Source organism: Erinaceus europaeus, chromosome 15 (assembly GCF_950295315.1).
Source record: "Erinaceus europaeus chromosome 15, mEriEur2.1, whole genome shotgun sequence".
NCBI lineage: Eukaryota > Metazoa > Chordata > Mammalia > Eulipotyphla > Erinaceidae > Erinaceus > Erinaceus europaeus.
In genome coordinates this window covers 78,322,996-78,346,855 of record NC_080176.1, presented here as the reverse complement: position 1 = coordinate 78,346,855, position 23,860 = coordinate 78,322,996, and the positions used below count along the sequence as shown (strand labels likewise).

Genomic DNA, 23,860 nt, shown 5'->3' with positions numbered 1-23,860 from the left:
AGACGTCTCACAAGGAGCTACCACTAGGTCCAAGAAGGGAATTTTTCAAAGGCTTCCAGGGAATCTCGCGTTGGGGAGGGAGGGGGGATAAATGGCTGGATCTGTGTTCCCCAGACCATAAACGGCGTAGGGCAGCGTGCTAGACTCTTCAGATGAGAATGCTCCGTCTTGTTCATCACTCTCTAGATGGGCTTTCCACTCTGTTCTCTGTCCAGCCCACCCCCCAAGATCTGAAGCATCTGCGATTTCCTCAGTGTAGTATCTAGTTCATGTATTGTGTTAAAATAGTGGGCCTGTATGTTATCACCACTCTAACAAGACATGTTAGAATGCTTTGTAGTTATACGTTTGTATTCCATACTCAGATTCTTCCCCCAAGCAAGGTTCTGTGTAACTGTCTTTCAAAGTTAGCTCTTTTTTTTTTCAACATTTATGTGCTTGTTTATTTATTATTATAAAGCGTCTGTGGCCCGGATGTTGCTGTTGAACTATGTTCTGGTTTGGGGTTCTCTATTGCTTACATATCCTGAAATTCGTAGTTAGATCTAGAAGCCTGATCACATTCAGGTTTAGTTTGTTTCGACCAGACTACTTCAAAGGCCATGCTCTGAAGTTCTAGCAAGAAATGGACACTGCCCTACCGTCTATCACTTTGTGATCTCAACCTTTTGGTGAAGACGGCTTAGATCCTTTACTCAGTGTTTAATGGGGTTGTGTGGGTTTTTTGTTGCCAAGTTTTGTGAGCTCTCCCTGTCATTTTTGGTTATTAAATTATTAACCCTTTGTCTGATGGGTGGCATGTAAAAATCTTTTCCCAGTTAGTAGGATGTCTTTTTGTTTTCATGATAGTTACTTTTACTGTGCAGAAGCTTCTTCAGTTTAGTGTAGCCCCATTGGTTTACTGGAAGGGACAGAAACAACAACAACAACAAAAAAAAAAACTTCAACAGTATGACTACTGTAGACAGCAATTTCACCATTGGACTAGGGGTGGAGATCAAATTCAGGGACTCGCACATGTGAAATGCAGACAAATTTGACCATTTCCTATGAAGAAAAATATACACCAAGTATGTGACCCAAGAATTCCACCCAAGGAAATAAAAATCTATTTCTACACAAAACCCTGTACAAATAATAATAATAATAATCACAGGAGCTTTATTTGCAATTGCAGAAACAAAAGGAAACTGCCCGAATGACCATCAGCAGATAAACACATTTTAGAATATTTGTATAACGGAATGCTACTAAATAATTTTACATTGCTATTTTAAGCGTATCTTCAGTATTTATGTATGAGACAGATAGAACCAGAGTATCACTCTGGCATCTGGCATAGGGATTGAACCCTTCAGGTCCTCATGTATGCAAGTCCTGTACTCTTACCACTGAGCAATTTCTAGAAGTCCACACCCTCACCTCCCAGACTGCTTTTTTTTTTTTTTCTTGCCATCGGGTTATTGCTCAAGTTCTATGCCTACTAGACTCCATCACTTCTGGCAACCCTGCTTTTCCTTTCTTTCACAGAGGATAAAGGACAGAGAAATGGAAAGAGATAGAGATGGAAAAGGGTAAAGAGAGAAAGAAAAGGAGAGAGACACTGTAACGCCACTCTGCCACTCATGACGTTTTCTGCTTGCTCTGATGTGGTGTCCAGGGACTAGAGCGGGGTCTATACATATGGTGATGTGTACACTCTCCTGGTGAGTCAACCTCGGGCACCCTCGTATGAAAAATGAAAACATAATGAAGCTTGAAACACATAGAATCAAAGAAGCTGGGAGTCAGGCGGTAGCACAGCGGACTAAGCACACATTGTGTGAAACACAAGGATCGTCATAAGGATCCCGGTCCAAGCCCCCGGCTCCCCACCTGTAGGGGGGTCGTTTCACAGGTGGTGAAGCAGGTCCGCAGGTGTCTATCTTTCTCTCCCCCTCTGTCTTCCCCTCCTCTCTACATTTCTCTCTGTCCTATCCAACAACAACAGCATCAACAACAACAATAATAACTACAACAATAAAACATCAAGGGCAACAAAAGGGAATAAATATTTTTAAAAAAAAGAATCAAAGAAGCTGGTCATAAAGTGGACATAATAGGAGCGTATTAAGCGCACACACACATTACAGTGCTCAGGGACCCAGGTTCAAGCCCTGGTCCCCAACTGCAGGGGGAAAGCTTCACAAATGGTGAAGCAGGACTTGCAGGTGTCTCTCTGTCTTCCTCCCTGTATCCTCCCTCCCTCTCAATTTCTCTCTGTTCTATTTGATAAAATAAAGCTTATAAATTAACAAATACTTAATAAAAAGTGTACATGCTATGCTCTTTTCAACTGCATAAAGCTATAGAAAAGATAAATCTAGTCTAGGAGAACAGAAAAGATAGAAGTGCTTGCCATATGGGAGGGGTAACAGGGAAGGAATAAAAAGAACCTTTTAGGGTGAGAGAATGTAGCATATTACATTTTGTTGCTGTTTCAAAATTAATTTATGGTGATGGCTGCAAAATTTGATAACAAGGAAGATGTACAAGTCACAATCAGTCATATTTTACCGTCCATATACTCCGCCAGGAACTATGAGACTGTTGGTCTAATTTCAAGGTTCTAGGATTCAAGGGTGAAAAGTTAAAAATTGAGGGAGGAAAGGAGTGACACCAGAAAGAAAGCCATATAAAATCCAAAACAAACAAAAATCCAAAACAACCGTTCTATTTTGTTCACATTGCAAAAGCAATGATAAGAGTAATGGATAAGACTAAAATCAAGGGAATTATAAGAAGTGTACCATCCCTCAAGGAATTCTAAGTACATTTTCAATTTTTCAGGGTATGGGGCTCAGGAGGTAATGCAGTGGAGCAGTTGGTGGACTTTCAAGCATGAGGTCCTGAGCTCAATTCCTGGCATCACATGTGCCAGAGCACTGCTCTGGTGTCTCTACCTGTCACTACCAAATAAGTAAATAAACAAAACAAATAAATTGTTTTAGGGTTACAAACCATCTATGTAAACTTTTCTTTTCTTTCCCCACTCTGTCTTCCCGTCCTCTCTCAATTTCTCTCTGTCCTATGCAACAACGACATCAATAACAATGTTAATAATGACCACAACAAGGGCAACAAAAAGGGGAAGAAAAAAAATAGCCTCCAGGAACAGTGGATTGGTGACCTTGGAGGCACTGCAGAGAAGTGGAAGGGGAGGAGGGGTCATCCACCCACCCCCACCTCCACACCGCAGATGCCTAGGGGCAAAATCCAGCCTACCCACCCTGGGTGTGACCACTCTGCTGTGGCTGGTTTTGCTTGTCTACAGCACTCAGAAGTTATGCTTCTCACTCACTGGCTGGCCCTACTGAAAAGTCCAAAATGCAAGCTCTCAGATCCCCTTTAAGGCTCTAAGTTCACCTCCAAATCGAAGTTTTCGTACTATGATTTGCTGAAGGGAAAAAAAAAAAAAAACACCTAAACAATCCCTGTGTGGCAGCAGAAACCCTATAGGTTGTTAATGCATTATAGCTCGGAGCCCAAAGCCCCTCCCTTAATTGCTGGATTAATGGAGTGGTGGGTGGGGCTGCTAATGGTTGTGTCCTCATAGCTCTGGGCTGGGGGGTTGGGGGGGGCTGTGAATAGGGGCCAGGTGTGAGGGGTTAGTAGACCCAAAAGGGCCTGAAGGTGCCTGGAGTCTGGCAGCGGGTGATGTCACAGGCAGGGAGTGAGAAGATGGAGCATTGTGGCCACACCCCTCCAGAGAGGGTGAGTCAACTCCAAAGTGAAACTCAGGGAGATGAGGAATTAAGTGTTCCCTGTGCAGTTTTACACAGGAGTTACTGTTCTTCGGAGCTTCTAAACAGCCACCCAGGAGAGAAAAAGAGATAATGCTTCCAGATGGCCTCTGCTAGAAGGAGCTGTGGGAGAGGGGTCCAGACCTCCAGAGGAAAGGAAGTCACCGGTGCGTTTGGGGGAGACTAAACTCTTGCTTGTGTGTTACATTGCCAAGAGCCGCCCAGGTCAGGACCGCGTGCAGTCCTGTGGGTTAGTCATTTGTTGCTTCACACACACGTGACCTGTTGTACTAATAAGATGCCCATGGACATTGATTGACCATCCATGGTCAGCCGTGAATGAGAACTTTAGGATCAATGCTGACATCTGTTTCCATTTTTCCCAGAACTTTTAACAGCAGCTGGAGTGTAAGAAATAAAGATAGTTTTATTTTCAAAGTGTGTGTGTGTGTGTATAGGATATGTGTTCCTTTCAGGAAAAAGGGTTCCTGCCTGGGGACCTATTGACAGTCATTGTAGGAACAGCTGAGCTGCTTATCTAAGACATTCACATGCTAAAGAATCTCACACAACTTTATGGACAGGCCCCAAGCCTAGAAAGCCTCACCCTCCCCACCCCCACGCTCTCCCTCTTCTCTTAGCCAATTGTGATGACTGAATCTGTGTACCCATCCACTGGAGAACAGGGCAGTTTCAGACCTGTGTTTAAATACTTGGCTGTGGTCTCTGGCCTGTGTGCACCAACATGGTGGGTCCATGTTGGGATGAGGTCCTATTCTGCAGAATCGAATAAACTGACGTCCCACCTTTCTCAAGTCTCCCAAGTCCATGCTTGGGGTGGAAGGGGTTAATTTTTTATTTCTAACAGAAGGAGAAAGGGATTTTAAAAGAGGCCTTTCTCCTAAAATCTTACAGTGTTGCAAACCAATGGCAAATCAATGAAAATGAGAAGGAGAAAAAGGAGATCTTTGGCCTCCCAGAATGCAATCCAGGTCCCATCACTCATTAAGTGCAAGTCCTTGGATCAGTTATACACCCATCCTGGGCTTCAGTTTTCTCATCTGTTAAATGGGGGTAATGATGCCAAACTCCCGGGACTGGTGTGAGTTTAAGTGCAGCGCTTACATCAGGCGGAAACACCCTTTTCTCCATGTGTGGGTGGAATGCCAACCTCACTAGAGACACGGGGTGTGGGGCAAGGGTTCGCCTGATTCAGGCAACAGTTTGAATCAGTCTGGGAGCATTTAAGAAAGGCGTTTCCCAGGCTCTGCCCCTCTAAGAGTCCCAGGATAACTGATCTGGAGAGCAGCCCAACAGCTGTGTTGTCTGTTGTCAGAAGCTCCTGGGTGATTCTAAACGGTCATGGGGTTGAGCATCCCTAGAAAGGACCCTTCTCCAGAGTGGTGGGGCGGGGGTCAGAATGAGCAGGATTCGCTGTCAATGAGAATCTCAGGGCAAGTGTCTCTTGGGAGGAGACCGAATTTCTGGGAGGATCATGTTTATTCACTTTTCCAGATAATTAGCTGGTATACAAAAAGCCAAAGCCAGGAGTCGGGCGGTAGCACAGTGGGTTAAGAGCACATGGCGCAAAGCGCAAGAACCTGCATAAGGATTCCAGTTCGAGCCCTGGCTCCCCACCTGCAGGGGAGTCACTTCACAAGCGGTGAAGCAGGTTTGCAGGTGTCTTTCTCTCCTCTCTCTCTTCCCCTCCTCTCTCCATTTCTCTCTGTCCTATCCAACAACGATGACATCAACCATAATAACTACAACAATAAAACAAGGGCAAAGAAAGGGAATAAATAAATATTTAAAAATAAAAAAAAAAGATTTAAAAAGCCAAGGCCTCAAGCAGACGCAGTGAGGGGGCCGTGGATATGACCATGATGAATCACATCTGGCCAGAAAGATAGCTTTCCTGGATGGAACGGAGGTACTCTGTGAAATAAATCAAAGAGTGAAAAGTAACTGCCAAATGGTTTCACTCTGAGGTGGAGTAGAAGGAAACAAAGCGAACAAACTGCCAAAACACAACAAAAATATCGGCGAGGTCCTGTGAAGTGATCATGGTTGTCAGAAGGACAGAGGAATAGGAGTGGATAGAGGGATAAACCTGATGGTGCAGGGCTGCTTGGTGGTGTACCTTGTAAAGCACACAAGTTACCATGCACAAGGACCTGGGTTCAAGTCCTCAGTCCCCACCTGCAGAGGGGACTCTTGCCCCAGTGAAGCAGGACTCTCGCCCTCTCTTCACCTTTCTCTATCAGAAAACAAAAGAAAAAAACAAAAGTCAGCCAGAAGTGATGGATTTGTTGTGCTGACAGTGAACCCCAGTAATAACCCTGGTGGCAATAAGAATAATAGATAGATAGATAGATAGATAGATAGATAGATAGATAGATAGATAGATGGTGTAAGAGCACTGAAAGTTTGGTGGGTAGGTGAACCACATAGACCTGTGAAGTCATGAAGCTGCACTGTTGAAACCGTGCTGTGTTACAACCAATGATAAATCAATAGAGTTTAATTAAGAACAAAATGAGGCCGGATGATGGCTCACCTGGCAGAAGGCATACTCTCCCGAGACCAAGGGCCTGGCTTTGAGTCCCAGCTCCACATGGGAGCACTATGCACAGCACCAAGAAAAACTCGGAACAGTGGAGAGGGGCTACAGTCCCCCCCATCTCTCTGTTTTTCCCCCTTTTTGTCTCTATCTGAAATTAAAAGTGAAAAATAAAGTCCACTGGCCCCAGTGGACTTCAGCATGTATAAGGTCTGGCACAAAATAATAATAATAATAATAATAATAATAATAATAATAATAATCTATCTTGATCATAATAATCAGAAGATTTACAAAATAGGGCCCATCTGGCAGCAATTCAGCAAAACCTCTGCAGGACTTCATTATTGTGCACAACTGCATGTGAATTCACATTTGCTTCTCAAAAATGAAACATTTAGCCTGAAAAAAATCTAAGTCCCCACCTGGAGGAGGAAGCTTCCCAAGTGGTGGAACAGTATTTCAGGTGTCTCTCTTCCTCTCTATCTCCCTTCTCAACTTCTTGATGTTCTATCAAATAACTTGCTTTAATTTAAAAATAAATCAACAGTTCTCTGAGCCACAGCTCTAGAAAAGGTGTGTGTATGTGTGCGTGTTTTCAAGTATCTGAGGTTTGAGGATTACTCACCAAAACTTCCCCCATTTTATTTTTTTTTCAATATTATTTATGTATTTATTACTGGGTAGAGACAGAGAGAAACTGAGGAGGGGGAAAAAGAGAGGGAAAGAAGCAGATACTCGCAGCCCTGCTTCATTGCTCATGAAGCTTTCCCCCTGCAGGTAGGGGCCAGAGGCTTGAACCTGGCTTCCTTACGCACTATAATGTGTGTAATGCCACCTCTTAGCACCTCTTTCTTTAACCTGTAAACTATTAATCCCCCCCCCCATTAAAAAGGGAAAAATAAGTGTGCTGGCCGCGGGTGGAGTGGTAGCACAGCAGGTTAAGAGCACATTGTGTGAAGTTCCAGGACTGGCATAAGCATCCCGGTTGGAACAGGAGGGTTGCTTCACAGATGGTGAAACAGGTCTGCAGGTGTCTATCTTTCTCTTCCCCTCTCTGTCTTCCCCTCTTCTCTCTATTTCTCTCTGTCCTATCCAACAACAACAGCAATATCAACAATAACAACCACAATAAGGGCAACAAAATAGGGAAAATGGCCTCCAGGAGCAGTGGATTCATAGTGCAGGCAGCAAACCCCAGAGATAAATCTAGAGGCAAAATAATAATAATAATGTGTGCTGGTCTACACTCAGAAGGTTATATTTGGCATCCTTAAAGATGCTTTTAGACTCCATATTTTGAGTACCACGCTGTGGGGAAAGAGACCAACCCCTGTACCTGATCTTTGGGTGAGTCTAGAATATCTAGTCTACCCTTCCTGGCCCTGGGCTGAACAAAGTAGACATGCCATTCTTTCAGATGACTTGCTTCACTGCATTTCTTTGTACCTTCTAAATTTCAAAATAATTATGGATTCACAAGAAGTTCAAAGATAGCACAGAGAGGTCCCCGGGCCCTTCTCAGCTTCCTTATTGAGTAGATGTTATGTAAATACAGTATAATGTCAAAATCAAGGAATTGGCATGGGCACAACTTGTGTGTGTGTGTGTGTGTGTGTGTGTGTGTGTGTGTAGCCATCACTAAAACGAGGATGCACCCTCCTGCTATCCTTTACTGAGTTATGACACAGTACCCCTCTACCCCAGCTCTGACACCACCTACCCATTGAAGGATATTGTGTTCATGTCCCGCTTGGGGCCATTAAGAGTCACACTGCTATAGACATCCGTGTGTGCACTGGGTCCTGCGTGGACATAGAATTTCATTTCCCCAGCACAAAACTCCCAAAGCAGTGACTCAGAAGGTAAAGTGGATTTTTGGCCTTTCTTTTTATTATCTTTATTTATTATTGAATAGAGACCGTCATAAATCAACAGGGAAGGGGGTGATAGGAAGAGAGATACCTGCAGCGTTGCTTCACCACTAGCAAAGCTTTCCCCCTGCAGGTGGGGACCGGGGGGGGGGGGGGGGGCTCGCAGCTGGGTTCTTGCGCACTGTAGCATGTGTGCCTAACCAAGTGTGCCACCACACAGCCCCAGTTTTTGGATTTTGAAGTAAATGACAAACTGCTTTCTAGAGGGACTGTGCCATTTTTCCATCCCCCCACAAATTTTTGATAATGCAATAAAACCACTATTCTACTGCAAACAATCAAGTTCAGGGCTACAGGGTTGACTGCACACATTACCATGCATTAGGACCCAGGTTCAAGTCCCTGGTCCCCTTCCTGCAGGGAAGAAGCTTCAAGAGCAATGAAGCAGTGCTGCAGATCTCTCTCTCTCTCTCTCTCTCTTACTTTCTCTCTTCCTCCTTTCAATTTCTCTGTCTCTACCCAAAATAAATAAATATTTTTTAAAAAAAGAAAGAAATCAAGTTCAAGATCTAGTTTGGGGAATGGGGAAACTAGACATGTTCAAGGGGAAAAAATTGTATGTTGACTCCAAAATGTGAACTCTGTCCATGCTTCACGGTAGCCTCTTCATTCTTCTCTCTCCTATCTCCCGCAAGCCTTCCCCTCTACTCCCCTTCCCTCACATAGCCTTCGGGAGAACTCATTCAGTTCCTTTTAAGATGAGATATTTGGCTTTAGAACACAAATGAGACTGGGCATGTTCTCTGCCTAGGAACTGGGCACAGTTCCCAGAAGGGTTTGTTCCAACAGAGGATCACCCAAGCAAGCCCCCACAAGACACGCCAGTTTCTAGGAATGAATGTATTTCTGTTACACATTTGAAAGGAAGGTCTCATCATGGGCTGGGACAAGCCCTGTCTTCACTAACCTTAACCTCAAGAAAGAACTTACCCTTGGGGAGTCGGGCTGTAGCGCAGCGGGTTAAGCGCAGGTGGCGCAAAGCACAAGGACCGGCATAAGGATCCTGGCTCGAACCCCGGCTCCCCACCTGCAGGGGAGTCACTTCACAGGCGGTGAAGCAGGTCTGCAGGTGTCTATCTTTCTCTCCTCCTCTCTGTCTTCCCCTCCTCTCTCCATTTCTCTCTGTCCTATCCAACAACGACAACAACAATAATAACTACAACAATAAAAAAAAAAAAAGAACTTACCCTTGGGGCAAGATCCAGTAAGGGCTAGGGTGGGACCACTAAATAGACTCACATTTCAGGTCCTCACTCTCCTGTTGGACCTCAAGGATCAGTTTTTATACAGTGTAAAGAAACGTGTGTGTGTGTGTGTGTGTGTGTGTGTGTGTTCATTTCCACAGATATATATTTTCCCCTTTTTGTTGCCCTTGTTGTTTTTCATTGTTGTTGTAACTATTATTATTGTTGTTAGATTATTGTTGTCATCATTGTTACATAGGACAGAGAGAAATGGAGAGAGGAAGGGAAGACAGAGAGGGGGAGAGAAAGACAGACACCTGCAGACCTGCTTCACCACCTGTGAAGCAACTCCCTTGCAGGTGGGAAGCCAGGGGCTCGAACCAGGATCCTTACACCGGTCCTTGCGCTTTGCTCCACGTGCACTTTGCTCCACGTGCACTTAACCTGCTGCACTGCCACCCGACTCCCCACAGATACTTGAAGGAACTGAACTAAAAGGAAAGCTTCACCATGTTTCCCTGGGGACTCATTTTTCCAGCTTCCTGTCTTCCTCAATGATGGCCAACATCTGTTTACTGCCAAGGAGTGACATCAACACTGCTCACTCAGACAGCTCTTTATGAAGAGATTCAACCTGCCCCACTCAGACAAACTGAATGTGTGCTTGTGTGTGTGTATGTGTGTATAAATAGCTTAACACCCTCTCATAAGCTTCTAATTTATTGCATTCTCAAATGTCGACAATTTTGCTCAAGAATAGAAGACAACAGCTCTTTTTCTTTTCATTTGGAAAGAGAATTGGAGACAGAGGAAGATGTGAGACACCACAGGACTGCCCCACCATCCAGGGAGCTTCCACCACGGTACTGGATCTCAAACCCAAGGCCTCACCCCTGATGAGATGTACACCCTACCAGGTGAGCTATCTTCCAGCCCTGAAAAGTTTAGTGTCTGAGAAATAAAAGAATCAAGCTATGTTTACAGCAAACATTACATGAACTGAATAAATAGAAAATACTGTTAGAACAGCCATCACCAGCAGATTGTAGAATGTTGACTAAACTCTGTTCATTCGAGATCCCTCCAGCCTTACAAATTTAACACTTCTCTCCACTCAATTCTCCTCAATTCCCAGACCTGCCATCACTGGCTCTGGGCACAAACCTCTGACCTTGTTTATTCTCTATCCTGATTAGCTGTCTTCCTTACACCCAACAAACTCATGCCCCTGGCCCCCCTCCCAGGGACACATGAGAATGAATCCCAGTTCTTTTGTGGTTGATTGTACTGTGCATATGCTAAAATATTTCCCGTGACTTCTGCTCTCCAAATACACCTCTCATTTACTTGTTCCGGTTCTCCCTCCAGCCCCAGCAAGATCAAAGATGTCGAAAAAGATAAGCTAGGAAAGGTATGGGAGCCAGGCAGTGGTGTCCCTAGTTACACGTATACACTGCAGTCGGCAAGAACCTGGGTTCAAGCCCCTGGTCCCCGCCTACAGGGGGAAAGTTTCATGAGTGGTGAGACAGTGCTGCAGGTGTCTCTCTGTGTCTCTTCCTCTTTATCCTCCCCATTCAATTTCTCTCTCTGTCTCTATCAAATAGTAAATAAAGGAAATTAAAAAAAGAAAAAGATACGAAAGGAGGTGTCACAAGGGACCCACTGGCAACAAGGGCCTTCTCACCTGGCATGAGAGAGGAGGGAAGCTCAGAAAGATGCTAAAAGGGATGCTGGGTACTAGGGACTTAGGGAAGTGGTAGTATACAGGACTCGCATGCAAGAGTCACGGGTTCAAATGCTGCCAGCACTAAAAGCCAAGCGGTGCTGTGGGCAAAAAAAGCAGAAAGGTGATGTGCCCTTTTTGAAATGGTCCTTTTGGCTATCACTTCTCACATGGTCATACCTGCACTCCAGGTGTGGACCCTTCTGCCATGCCTAATATTTCTGTCCTTCCTTAACTGGGTGGCTGTTCTCCATTGCCATGCACTGCTCTCTCTTTTCACTTGTCTCGTGTCAGGTCACACTCACTGTGTGGTAGATTCCTTTGATGTGTGTAGTTTGGTGTAGTGTGTTTGTTTATTCTTGCATTTGCTTCTCTTGTCAATTAAGCTGAGTCTCCAGATGTCCTCATCAGTTCCCATGAATAGCCAGCTGCGTAAGGAAGCCATGGGAGTTATGCTCCATGGAATCCTCCTTTGACATTTAAAAATAAGAAACCTTGCCTCTTGGGAGAAAATGGAGGTGATTATACTGAGAGAAAGAACTAAGGAAATGAACCAGTTACCAGATGGTTTCACTCATACCTGGACTACGTATCACTAGAGCAAATGATTTTGTAAAAAGAGAAAAGAAAGGAAGGAAAAACAACAAAAAGATCTCTTGACTCTGTGTGATTTGTCAGCATGGGAGGGGCAGGTAGAGCGGTCTCTTTGATGTGAAGATCCTGGAACGTAGTGGTGGATTTGGTGAGTTATAAATGCAAACACAGGTGTCAACACAAACACAGGTGTCAACACACAGGTGTAAACATAAGCACAGGTAGAAATACCAACACAGGTGTAAAACCCTTGAAATTGTATATAGCATTGTAAGTCAATTAAGAAACAAACAAACCAACCCTGGGGAAAAAGGACCTTATTTAACTTAAGAAGTTCTTACTTCTACAGCCAAACCAGATTCTCTACTCTTTAAGCATCAGGAAAAAGAAAGGAGGTAGGGGTGGGTGGGAAGATAAAATTGTTGTGCAAAAGACACTCACGCCTGAGGCTCCAAGCTTCTATGTTTAACCGTCAGCACCACTATCAGCCAGAATTGAGCAATGCTCTGAGCTGACCTTCTTCTTACCCACTTATCTCTCTCATTACAATAAAACCAAAGCAATATTTAGAAAAAGGAAATGGAAAAAACATCTCATGTTAAGAGCGCCATCATGTAAAGTCGTGACTGACTCAAAAAGAGAAAACAGTGGCATCATCTTTGCATCCATTAAAGTGGCTGGAATTATTGCTTCTTCTTCCAGCTTGTCAAGGGACGGACAGACAGACAGACAGACAGACAGAGACAGACAGACAGAATGTTTCCCACACTGCGAAGCTACCCCACTCCAGGAGCTCGAACAGGATCCTTACGCCTGTCATTGCCCTTTGCACCATGTGCGCTTAACCCACTGCGCTACTGCCCAACCCCCCTAGTGTTCTGTTCTTACTGTCCATGGGTCTGTCTTTATTTCATTTTGTCCAGTCATCCATTTCACTGTCTTTACATTTCTCACACAGGTTAACTCACCCAAAACTTGTACTTTTCTTTCTGACTTACTCTGTTGTCACGTTGTCCCTTTGAGTCCCGTCCATTTGGGTGGGAATGACAGCTTTTTCATAGCAGAATAGTACTCCATGATAGAAGCACACCACTTCTCTATCCAGTCATCCATCCAAAGATTCTTGGGGTGCCTCCAAATCTTAGATACTGTCAATAAAGCTGCAGAAAACATGAGGTGGGTATTGAGGTGGGTGTTTCCATATCCTTCCGACAGATGCGCAGAGGTAGGGTTGCAGGGCCTGATGGTAGTTCTATTTTTAGATCGGTGAGGATCTAAAAAGTAACACTTTCCAAAGCAGTTAACACCAACTTATATCACCACAAATGTAATGAGTCGGATATATAATTGTTTTGAAGTCAATGATACACGTGAATACATTTCTTTTAATTTGACATGTGCATCTTACGTTGAGGTCTGGTGCCAGCACGATACCATCATTACGTAGAGAGAAAGAGACGGGAAAACAGAGTCCCCACAACACCACAAGCTCACGCATAGAGCTCCCCTCGCTGTGGGAAGGCACTTGAGCCTGGGGCCTCGAGCACGGCAGTGTGTACTTTCCACCAAGTGAGCCAGCTTCCGGGCCCTGTATCTTATGGTTTGCAGGGCAGGGGGAGGGTCATGATGGGGGGGGGGGGGCTTCACCACTCCATGCCGACATTTTCAGATACAGAAACAGAGATAGAGGGGGCTGGGTGGTGGTGTATCTGGTTGAGCATAGATGTTATCATACACAGGGACCTAGGTTCAAGCCCAGTTCCCACCTTCAGGGGGACACTTCACAAGAGATGAAGTAGAGCTACAGGTCTCTCCTTCTCTCTCTCTCTTCTCCTCTCCTCTCCTTTCCTCTTTCTCTCTCTCTCTCCTCTTTCTCTCTCTCCTCTCTTTTTCTCTCTCTCCTCTCTCTCTCTCCTCTCCTCTTTTTCTCTCCTCTTTCTCTCTCTCCTCTCCTCTTTCTCCACTCCTCTTTTTCTCTCTCTCTCTCCTCTCCTCTTTTTCTCTCTCCTCTTTCTCTCTCTCCTCTTTCTCTCTCTCTCTCCTCTCTTCTTTCTCTCTCTCCTCTTTCTCCATTCCTCTGTTTCTCTCTCCTCTTTCTCTCTCTCCTCTCCTCTTTCTCTCTCTCCTCTCCTCTTTCTCTCTCTCCTCTCCTCTCTTTTTCTCTCTCTCCTCTCTCTCTCTCCTCTCCTCTTTTTCTCTCCTCTTTCTCTCTCTCCTCTCCTCTTTCTCCACTCCTCTTTTTCTCTCTCTCTCTCCTCTCCTCTTTTTCTCTCTCCTCTTTCTCTCTCTCCTCTTTCTCTCTCTCTCTCCTCTCTTCTTTCTCTCTCTCCTCTCCTCTTTCTCCATTCCTCTGTTTCTCTCTCCTCTTTCTCTCTCTCCTCTCCTCTTTCTCTCTCTCCTCTCCTCTTTCTCTCTCTCCTCTCCTCTTTCTCTCTCTCCTCTCCTCTTTTTCTCTCTCCTCTCCTCTCTCTCTCCTCTCCTCTTTCTCCACTCCTCTTTTTCTCTCTCTCTCCTCTCCTCTTTCTCTCTCTCCTCTCCTCTTTCTCTCTCTCTCCTCTTTCTCTCTCTCCTCTCCTCTTTCTCTCTCTCCTCTTTCTCTCTCTCCTCTCCTCTTTCTCTCTCTCCTCTCCTCCTTCTCTCTCTCCTCTCCTCTTTCTCTCCTCTTTCTCTCTCTCCTCTCCTCTTTCTCCACTCCTCTTTTTCTCTCTCTCTCCTCTCCTCTTTCTCTCTCTCCTCTCCTCTTTCTCTCTCTCCTCTTTCTCTCTCTCCTCTCCTCTTTCTCTCTCTCCTCTCCTCTTTCTCTCTCTCCTCTACTCTTTCTCCATTCCTCTTTCTCTCTCTCTCCTCTCCTCTTTTTCTCTCTCTCCTCTCCTCTTTTTCTCTCTCCTCTCTCTCTCTCTCTTCCTCCCTCCCAACCTTCCCTCCCCCCTGACTTTCCCTCCCGCCTTTCTCTATCTCCCCCTCCTCTCTTGATTTCTGTCTTTATGCAATAAATAAATAAATAAAATATTTATAAATAAAGGAAAAAGAGAGACAGAGATAGAAAGATACCAAAACATCCCATTTTCTTTTAGTGTAGTAAGAGCCAACCCTGGGTTGGTTGTATCCCCTTCATGGCAAAGTAACTACAGCACCCAGCAAGTTATCTTGCCAGCCCTGCACCTTACGTTCCACCCCAAGCTACTAGCCCACCCCAACCTCAGACCCAAAGGGGCAGGGATGGAAACCAGCCCAGCATGTGACCGGAAAGTGTGTCTGCTCTTCCTTGGCCAGCTGATGAGCCAAGGCTAGAATTCTAGAGCTGAGAGCTGGGGCCATCCCAAGAATCCACAGAAATAAATGTCCGAGGCGGGTGGGAAAATGGAAGCATTTCTCACTTCACCCTAAAGAGCTTCTCCTTGTTCCTGTGCTGAAGCAATTACTACACCTAGCAACTTTATTTTATTTATTTATTTACTTATTTATTTCTACCCAAACACTAGTCAATTCTGGCAAATGTTGGTACTGGGGGCCTCAGAGCCTCAGGCATGAAAGTCTTTTGCATAATAAGTATACTATCAGGAGTCGAGCGGTAGCGCAGAGGGTTAAGCACAGGTGACTCAAAGCGCAAGGACCGGCCTAACGATCCCTTTCGAGCCCCGGCTCCCCACCTTCAAGCCCGCTGGCTCCCGGTCACTTCACAGGCGGTGAAGCAGGTCTGCAGGTGTCTGTCTTTCTCTCCCCTTCTCTGTCTTCCCCTCCTCTCTCCATTTCTCTCTGTCCTATCCAACAATGATGACATCAATAACAACAATAATAATAACTATAATGATAAAGCAACAAGGGCAACAAAAAAGGGAATAAATAAATAAGTGTTTAAAAAAAATAAGTATACTATCTCTCAGTTCTGACAATTTTCATATTGGTCATTGTCGTCATCCTCCTCCTCCTCCATCTTCTTCTCCTTCTCCTTCTCCTTCTTCTCCTCCTCCTTTCCAACCTCTTTCTTTTCTTTCTTTTCCTCCTTCTTTTTATCCTCATCCTCTTCCTCACTCCTCCTCCTTCTTTTTCACCTTCTCCTCCTTTTCTTTCTTTCTCCTCCTCCTCTTTTCCATCAGGGCTATCACTGGAACTCAGTGCCTGCACAATGACTGCACGGCTCTTGGTGGCCACTGTTTTCCTTTTTCTTTGATAGAGGATGAGAGGGAGGGGAGGAAGGGCAAGAAAGGAGAGACACCTGTATCACTGTTCCACCACTAGCAACTCCCCCCACCCCAAAGGTGGGGACCGGGGTCTTGAACCCGAGTCCTTGAGCATGGTAGCATATGCACTCAACTGAGTGCACCACCACTCGCCTCACCTCTCCACCCCCTGATCATTTTCAAAGAGAAACTGGGGAGACAACAAAAAGGAAAGTGCATTTGAATTCTTGTTAAACAGCATGGATGGAAATGTGTAATTTCAACCCTTAGACACTAGATGGCTCTCTTAGCACACTCAAGGCTGGAGAAACAGCTCATACTGTTCTGAATAATTTTTTGTTGCTTTTTTTTTCTTTTAAATCTCTGTTTTATTTAAAGCTGAAAGCCCTGTGCACAGCCTATACACATATTCATATAAGCTTATATATGGACATAGATTATGTGCTCTGGAGCGCTATACACACACACACACACACACACACACACACACACATACACACACACACACCAGAAAAGAGAACCAGCAACCTCCAGTAAACCTTATCTTGTATTTATTCTTTAAATTTTTAGGGGTAACACTGGTTCACAAGGCTGTATGTTCTAGGGGCACCACTGCGCACTTCTTCATAACCCTTTCCCACTCCCCACTGGAAACTCAAGTTCTGCAGTCAGAAGCCAAGTGTTTGCTTTCATTTGACTTTGTTCCCTTGCTCTGCTCCTTTAGAGCCCATGTAGATGAGATCATCCAGTATTTGTCCTTCTCCATGTGAGTTCCTTGGCTGATTAGCATGACTTTAATATTCTTTCCACCCACTATGTAAAAAAGATGAACTAGTGTTACTTCATTTCATTGTCTGCTACAGTTTAAACCCTTGCTTGTACCCAGCAGAGAAGAAACATTGGAGAACAGCTCCACAATTTTCTGGATGTTCTAAAGGATGTTTACTGAGTGCCTTTTTCTTTTTTTTTTTTTTTTAATATTTATTTTATTTATTTATTCCCTTTTGTTGCCCTTGTTGTTTTATTGTTGTAGTTATTATTGTTGTTGTTGTTGGACAGGACAGAGAGAAGTGGAGAGAGGAGGGGAAGACAGAGAGGAGGAGAGAAAGATAGACACCTGCAGACCTGCTTCACCGCCTGTGAAGCGACTCCCCTGCAGGTGGGGAGCCGGGCTTCGAACCGGGATCCTTATGCCGGTCCTTGTGCTTTGCGCCACCTGCGCTTAACCCGCTGCGCTACAGCCCGACTCCCCTGAGTGCCTTTTTCTTATTTTAATTTAAATTACATTCGATATTGTCAGTTCCAAGCAAATCGATAGTTTTACCTCCCATTTCACATGTATCCACTGAACGTTCATCCTCCTTAGTTCAAGAACAGAGTTAGGCGCCAAGAAACCAGCAAGGCCACAAGCTTCCTTCAGACAACAAAGAGCCAAAGATGAACAAGCCACAGGCCTCCAGTATAAATTCATTTTAACCAGCTCCTGATTGTTGACTAAGAAATAGATTGAACTCAGATAATTAATGAATTCTTATCGAGTAGAGGAATTGATTTAAAAGTTCCCTATCATTAGGCAATTGGCCCAGCTACCAATTTTTTTTCCTTAAGCCTTTTGAGTCTTAATTTTAAAATAATTTGAATTCGCATTTTTCTGACCTCTAGACATCAAAGAATAAAGCTCTCAAATTCACTCTTCCTTGGTGTAACTACTTTATTTATAGAGGAGCTCGACCCTTTGCCATCATAGAAAATATTCACAGCAAAAGTGTGACCTGATAGTCAATATTTAATGTTCCGTCATAACTAATGTTCTTAATGGCACTTACTCTTCTGGGACGAATTGTTCCTGGGTTCTGCTTCTCCTTCAAACCTTCTGGCACTATTTGGATAATAAATTAGTTTGGTTGGCTATTGCTATGACTCAGAGTTCCTTCTTGCAAAGAAGAACTTTGTCTAAGCAAAGAAAAGGAAATTCCGTGAAAAGCTATTGAAATGAAGATAAGACAGAGAAGAAAGTCAGAGAATCAATCTCAGGGATACAGCAGCCGTCAAAGAAAGCTGACTCCAAGGAGGATGGCAGAGGACCTAGTGGGGGCTGTATTGTTATGTGGAAAACTGGGAAATGTTATGCATGTACAAACTAGTGTATTTACTGTCGAATGTAAAACATTAATTCCCCATCAAAGAAATTTTTTTAAAAAAAAGGAAGCTGACAAGAAATCAAACCAGAACCCTGCCATCTTGCTGTGCAGATGTCCCCTCAGTCTAGTGCCAGTTCCTCCGAGAGTTGGGACATTCTTGGAGCACCTGTTCCGCCATGTTGTCCCCTCACGCTAGTGCCAGTTCCCGCGAGAGTTAATACGATATTATTCTCGAAGTGCCCTTCCCAACCAATCCTGTCCCAGCTTGTCACTCCCAGTTTTTGCCCTATAAAGCCCTTCTTCTTCCGCCCCTCTCTCTCTTGCCGGCTCTCTTGCCTGCTTTTCACTTCAGTGATTAGACGCAGAGAAGGTCGCTGCGGAGGCGGCCATTTTGGCTAGCTCCACGTGGCCCGAGCCACTGCGCTCTCACCCAACTCTGAGGTGCCAGCGCTAATAAAGAATTGTGTCCCTCTCTGCTCCAGATCTTTTCTCCTCTCTCTTCTGCGGCACAGCATGACACCATCTCACGTCCAGCAAGACCACTCATGACACTGGGTTTTGGAATCCAACCTCATTCACTGCTCCCTACAGGTGGAGTCACTTACTCAAGATTCAGAAGCTCAGAACAGAGTGCCCAAGCTGAGACTGTGAGTTCATGCTCAAGGGGATCTTTCTTCTACCCTTTCCCACAGCACCATGCTGACAAACAGGGTCCTCTCACCCTCCTCTCCCCAGGCTATCTAGATGTTGTGGGCTGAGTCTTACTTGCAAGTCCTACCCCTCCCCCGGCATCCAGGAATGTGATCTTATTTGGAAATAGGGTCTTTGCAGCGGTGATATGGTTCTGGGCATGCCCCAAATCCAAGAAGGCACTGGAAAGATGCCTTCTGTAAGAAAAGAGAAGTTGGGAGTCGGGTGGTAGTGCAGTGGGTTAAGTGCATGTGTAGCTAAGTGCAAGGACTGGCGGAAGGATACCAGTTTGAGCCCCGGCTCCCCACCTGCAGGGTGAAGTAGGACTGCAGGTGTCTGTCTTTCTCTCCCCCTTTCTGGTTTTCCCTCCTCTCTCCATTTCTCTCTGTCCAATCCAACAACAATGGCATCAGTAACAACAATAATAACTACAACAATAAAACAACAAGGGCAACAAAAGGGAATAAATAAATAAATAAATAAATACAAAAAAAAAAGAAAAGAGAAGTTTCAGAGGCACTAGCACACCCAGCTGAGTGGACACATTACTATGTACAGGATCTGGGTTTAAGTCCCTACTTCCCACCTCCAGGGTGGAAAGCTTCATGAGTAGTGAAGCAGTGCTGCAGGTGTTTCTCCCTCCTCCTCCCCCCCCACACACTCTCTCAATATCTCTATGACTGTCTCAAAAAAATAAAGGAAAAAAGAAAAGAAAAAAGGGGAAATATGAATTTAATCTTTAAGTCAAAAAAGGAAGAGAACTATCAAACAAAATAAAGGGAGAAAAAGTCATCAGGAGTGGTGGATTCATTATGAAGGCACTGAGCCCCAGCAATAGCCCCGGTGACAATAAGGGGGGGAAAAAGAAGAAAGAAAGGGGAGCCAGGCAGTAGTGTGGTGGGTTAAGCACACATGGTACAAGGCTCAAGGACCAGCATAAGGATCCCGGTTCAAGCCCCAGGCTCCCCACCTGCAGGGGGTGTCGCTTCACAGACTGTGAAGCAGGTTTGCAGGTGTCTATCTTTCTCTCCCCTTCTCTGTCTTCCCCTCCTCTCTCAATTTCTCTCTGTCCTATCCAACAGCAACAGCTATAACAACAATAACAATAAGAAATAGTGCAACAACAAGGGCAACAAAAATGAAAAAAATGGCCTCCAGAAGCAGAGAATTCATGATGCAGGCACCAAGCCCCAACAGTAACCCTGGAGGAAAAAAAAGAAATAAAGGAAGAAAGAAAGAAAGAAAGAAAGAAATGAGAGGAGGGGAGAGGAAGGGAGAAGAGAGGAGAACAAAGATATTTACTGATCTACTAGAATTGTATATATTCATATGACTGTGTAGATATGATTGTGAATAAAAGTTTATACAAAATCAATAAACTATAGAGGTAAGCATCACCAAATCCCACCATAGATTCATTTATAGTCAAGGCAGATATAGCACTTCACACTTACCAGGGACCTATCCAACCCAGAAACATGGGTTCTATCTTAGCGGTCACAGGAACCCTTGATAATGGCACTAATTGTTGATGTAAATTGATATAATATGAAAATGTGGTCCAGCCACACTCATGACACCGGTCCTCGCACTTTGCACCGCCTGCGCTTAACCTGCTGTACTACCACCCAACTCCCAGTTTTGTTTGTTTTTTTGTTTTTTATTCCCTTTTGTTGCCCTGGTTGTTTTATTATTGTAGTTATTACTGATGTTATTTGTTATCGTTGTTGGATGGGTCAGAGAGAAATGGAGAGAGGAGGGGAAGACAGAGAGGAGGAGAGAAAGATAGACACCTGCAGACCTGCTTCACTGCCTGTGAAGCGACTCCTCTGCAGGTGGGGAGCCGGGGGCTTGAACCGGGATCCTTACAACGGTCCCTGCACTCTGCGCCACATGCGCTTAACCCGCTGCGCCACTGCCCGACTCCCGTTTTGTTTGTTTTTAACTGAGAAAGAAACAAGTTGGGGTCTCACTTGTCAGATGAGAGGAAGGTGAGAAGAGATTCCATGTCTCACTAAACTGCCCACAATAGCCTGGGTCAGTACCAGGAAAAGCCCACTCTGACTACATTGGGAATTTCTTTAATGTGTCACTCAGAGGGGTCAACGTTCCATTGTCACCTGCAGTGTCAGCTCTTCTCTGTCCCTGGACTTACAAAGTGGCCATTTTGTGAGGATATGAGTCTTACACACATCTTCTACCATACACGTTATTTGAGGTATAATAAATATTTAACAAAACTTTGTTGAATGGATGGAAGAAAAGTGAAAGAAGAAAGGAAAAGAGAAGACTGAAAAGAATCGCCAAGGAAAATATCAAAACTCCATCCACTCGGTGTCGTAGGCCTTCAAATCAGCTTGGGGCTCAAGGCAGGTGGCCCAGCTACCTACTGAAGCCATGGCATTAAGTGTCAGAATTAACTGTTCCATCTCAGTCAGAGACATTCAAAAAGGTAACATCCAATCCCTTTGTAAGGTAATGAACTCCTACTGGAGTCCATTAGTAAGCTTCTCTAAACTTCATACCTGATCACTGTCTGCCTTAGCAAAGATAGCATTGTGTTGCGTCTGCCCCAGAGATGCCCTAGAAACTGTAGATTGTGATAAAGACTACTTCATTTTCCCAGGAGAATAATACTATACCTTCGCCTCAACGAATTCATAGAGGTAAAACTGCAGAAAGCACTACCACTTACTGGATATCCACTAGGGGCCTGGCAGCAGAATTCATTCTCTCCCTTCTCTGCAGCAATCTTGTAAGAAAAAAAAAAAAAAAAGACATGGCATTATTAAAGCAGGAATTATCGGGCCAGTTTTATAAAGATAAGAAAACTGAGTCTCCGAGCAATAATTAAGTGCTTGACCTTACGCCTCACTTCCCATTCTCTAAACTTTCTCATATGCCATGTGCCGTTGTGACAATCCAGCAGAAAAGCAAAGATGCTGCCCTAGACAACCACAGTCATTTCAAATAGTATCATTACGACAAGGGATTGGCTTCAAGCAGCACACGATGTTAGGGGTCATCTGACTTACTCTTTTTCCCAGGCAAGCAAACTCAAGACAAGAGAATCCACAGGATCCTCCTTGGGTCAAAAAGCAAGGGCAAGTAGTCATAGGAAGAGAAGGCAGGGCCACAGGGAAATGGGCAAATAGATATAAATATAAACAGTTATAGGGATGAGAGTCAACCGACATCTGTGACCTTGGGAAAACTACTGCAGTTTCCAATGCAGGGATTGGGGATGCAGAACTCTGGTGGTGAGAATGGTGTGGAATGATACCCCTGTTATCTCATAACTTTGTAAATCAATATTAACTCACTAATAAGAATTAAAATAAATAGATAAAATCAAAATAAAACCCAGCACTGTATCCAGGAGAATAATGCTGTTATTATCAGAATGGAACTGAGATGAAGATACTCTAACTGGAGCAAAAGTCAGGGAGAGGTTTTCAGCAAATCTGTGGTTGGTAACTATTAATCAGTGTACTGACATTAATCTCTTTCATTTCTGATTTTTATTATATAAAAGAAATAAAATAATTTGCTTAGCATAAGAAAGTAAGGTCAGCAGCCGAGGAAGCCTTAGCTGGTTGAGCTAGGATTTATAAGCCTGAGGCTTCCAGTTCAGTCCCTATAACCAAATGTAGCAAAGTAACGCTATGACCTCTCTCTCTCTCTCTCTCTCTCTCTCTTTCTCTCTCCCTCCCTCTTTCTCTCTCTCTCTCCCTCTCTCTTCTTTCATTATCCCTGTTTCATACAGAATAAATACATTTTTAAGTCAAAATCCTGGCATACTTAAATATAAAACTAGTGTCTTCTGAATACATCATACTGCTTTTAAACTAAGTCTGGCTGCTAAGTCCCCAACAAAGCCCACATAGGTATTGCACGGATTCATCAAGATTTGTGGGACTTCAGGACTTCAAACCCCCACAGAGCACTGCGCCACCACATACTGACACAGGCCAATAACATTACAGCGTCCCTGTTGGCACTTCTGAAATATATTCATGTTGTAATACCCATTAGCAAGACAATCAATGCACAATGCTGGCTTTTTTCATTGGGGAAATTTAGAAGGAGCATGGAGGGTCAGGTGCCTTTCACATAATAGTCAACTCAATTTAGATCTGTTGATTGACATATTGTCTGCTTGGATCCATTACATGATACTTTACACTCCAGGGTTGTTGAAGAGAGCCAACTTCTAAATAAGTTAATGTCTCCTTCTCCCTCCAAGGTATATATTTCCCCCTGACCTAAATCTACCCCAGGGGGGTTCTTATAATATCCCTTTTCTGGAATTTCTCACTGACACAATGAAACAACTTTGTTAGGGACCATTCCTTGCTTCACAAGAAGTAGTAGACTTTCTCTTTTAAGAGGAAATCTGAACTCTCGGCTTCTACAAAGTTCCACCACTTAAAAGGGGGGGGTGGGAGAGGGGAGGTGGGAAGGGGGACCTAACATGAAGAGTGAGATCTAGACATTGCTGGCTTTTTAGTTCTTCATTTCGTAATTTCCCCAGCAGAATGTTCCTTTATAACCCATATGTATATAACCATGACAATGTATAGAATGGGTGGTTAACACAACCATTGTCTGATTTCTTGGAAGACTTTGATAGACTTAGGTTGCCTCTTTTAAATAATTCTGTCACACACTGGTTTTTCAGATCACTACTGTTTGTCTTTCACATGTCATGGAGCATCTTTTACATGAGAATTCCTTGGCTCGGGACTTGGAAGCATCAGGTTAGGTAAACCCGGGAATGCTCCAAGAAGACCAGAAGTAGAGGATGGAATTTTCCAATGAAAAACACAACCATTTGTGCAACTTCAAAATAGTACAGGCCAGGAGCCACCCTTGGGGAGCACTTTGGCACAGAAGAACCTACTTTCCCAGTATAACCTTAGGATATAATTTGGTAATGAGATCACTTGGCAACCTTGAGCTGTAATACAGTGAAATTAAATAATTGGACTGCCTGTGGTTTTTAACCTATCTTTCCTCTTCCAAAGTGGCATTTGGCCAAACTTATGAATAAACACTTAAATTTTCTGGA

General features: G+C 44.2%; 2 long non-coding RNA genes across 2 annotated transcripts in view; one reads left to right on the top strand and one right to left on the bottom strand.

Annotated features, from left to right (window-relative positions):
• Nucleotides 1-3,499, bottom strand: part of LOC132533036 (uncharacterized) — a 10,773-nt gene extending 7,274 nt beyond the window's left edge. Inside the window, exon 1 of the long non-coding RNA XR_009544922.1 lies at nucleotides 3,341-3,499. This is a non-coding gene — a long non-coding RNA (uncharacterized LOC132533036). The remainder of the gene's footprint in view (nucleotides 1-3,340) is intronic.
• LOC132533035 (uncharacterized) overlaps nucleotides 1-23,860 on the top strand; it is a 26,338-nt gene extending 2,478 nt beyond the window's left edge. Inside the window, exons 2-3 of the long non-coding RNA XR_009544921.1 lie at nucleotides 10,271-10,377; nucleotides 23,471-23,860. This is a non-coding gene — a long non-coding RNA (uncharacterized LOC132533035). The remainder of the gene's footprint in view (nucleotides 1-10,270; nucleotides 10,378-23,470) is intronic.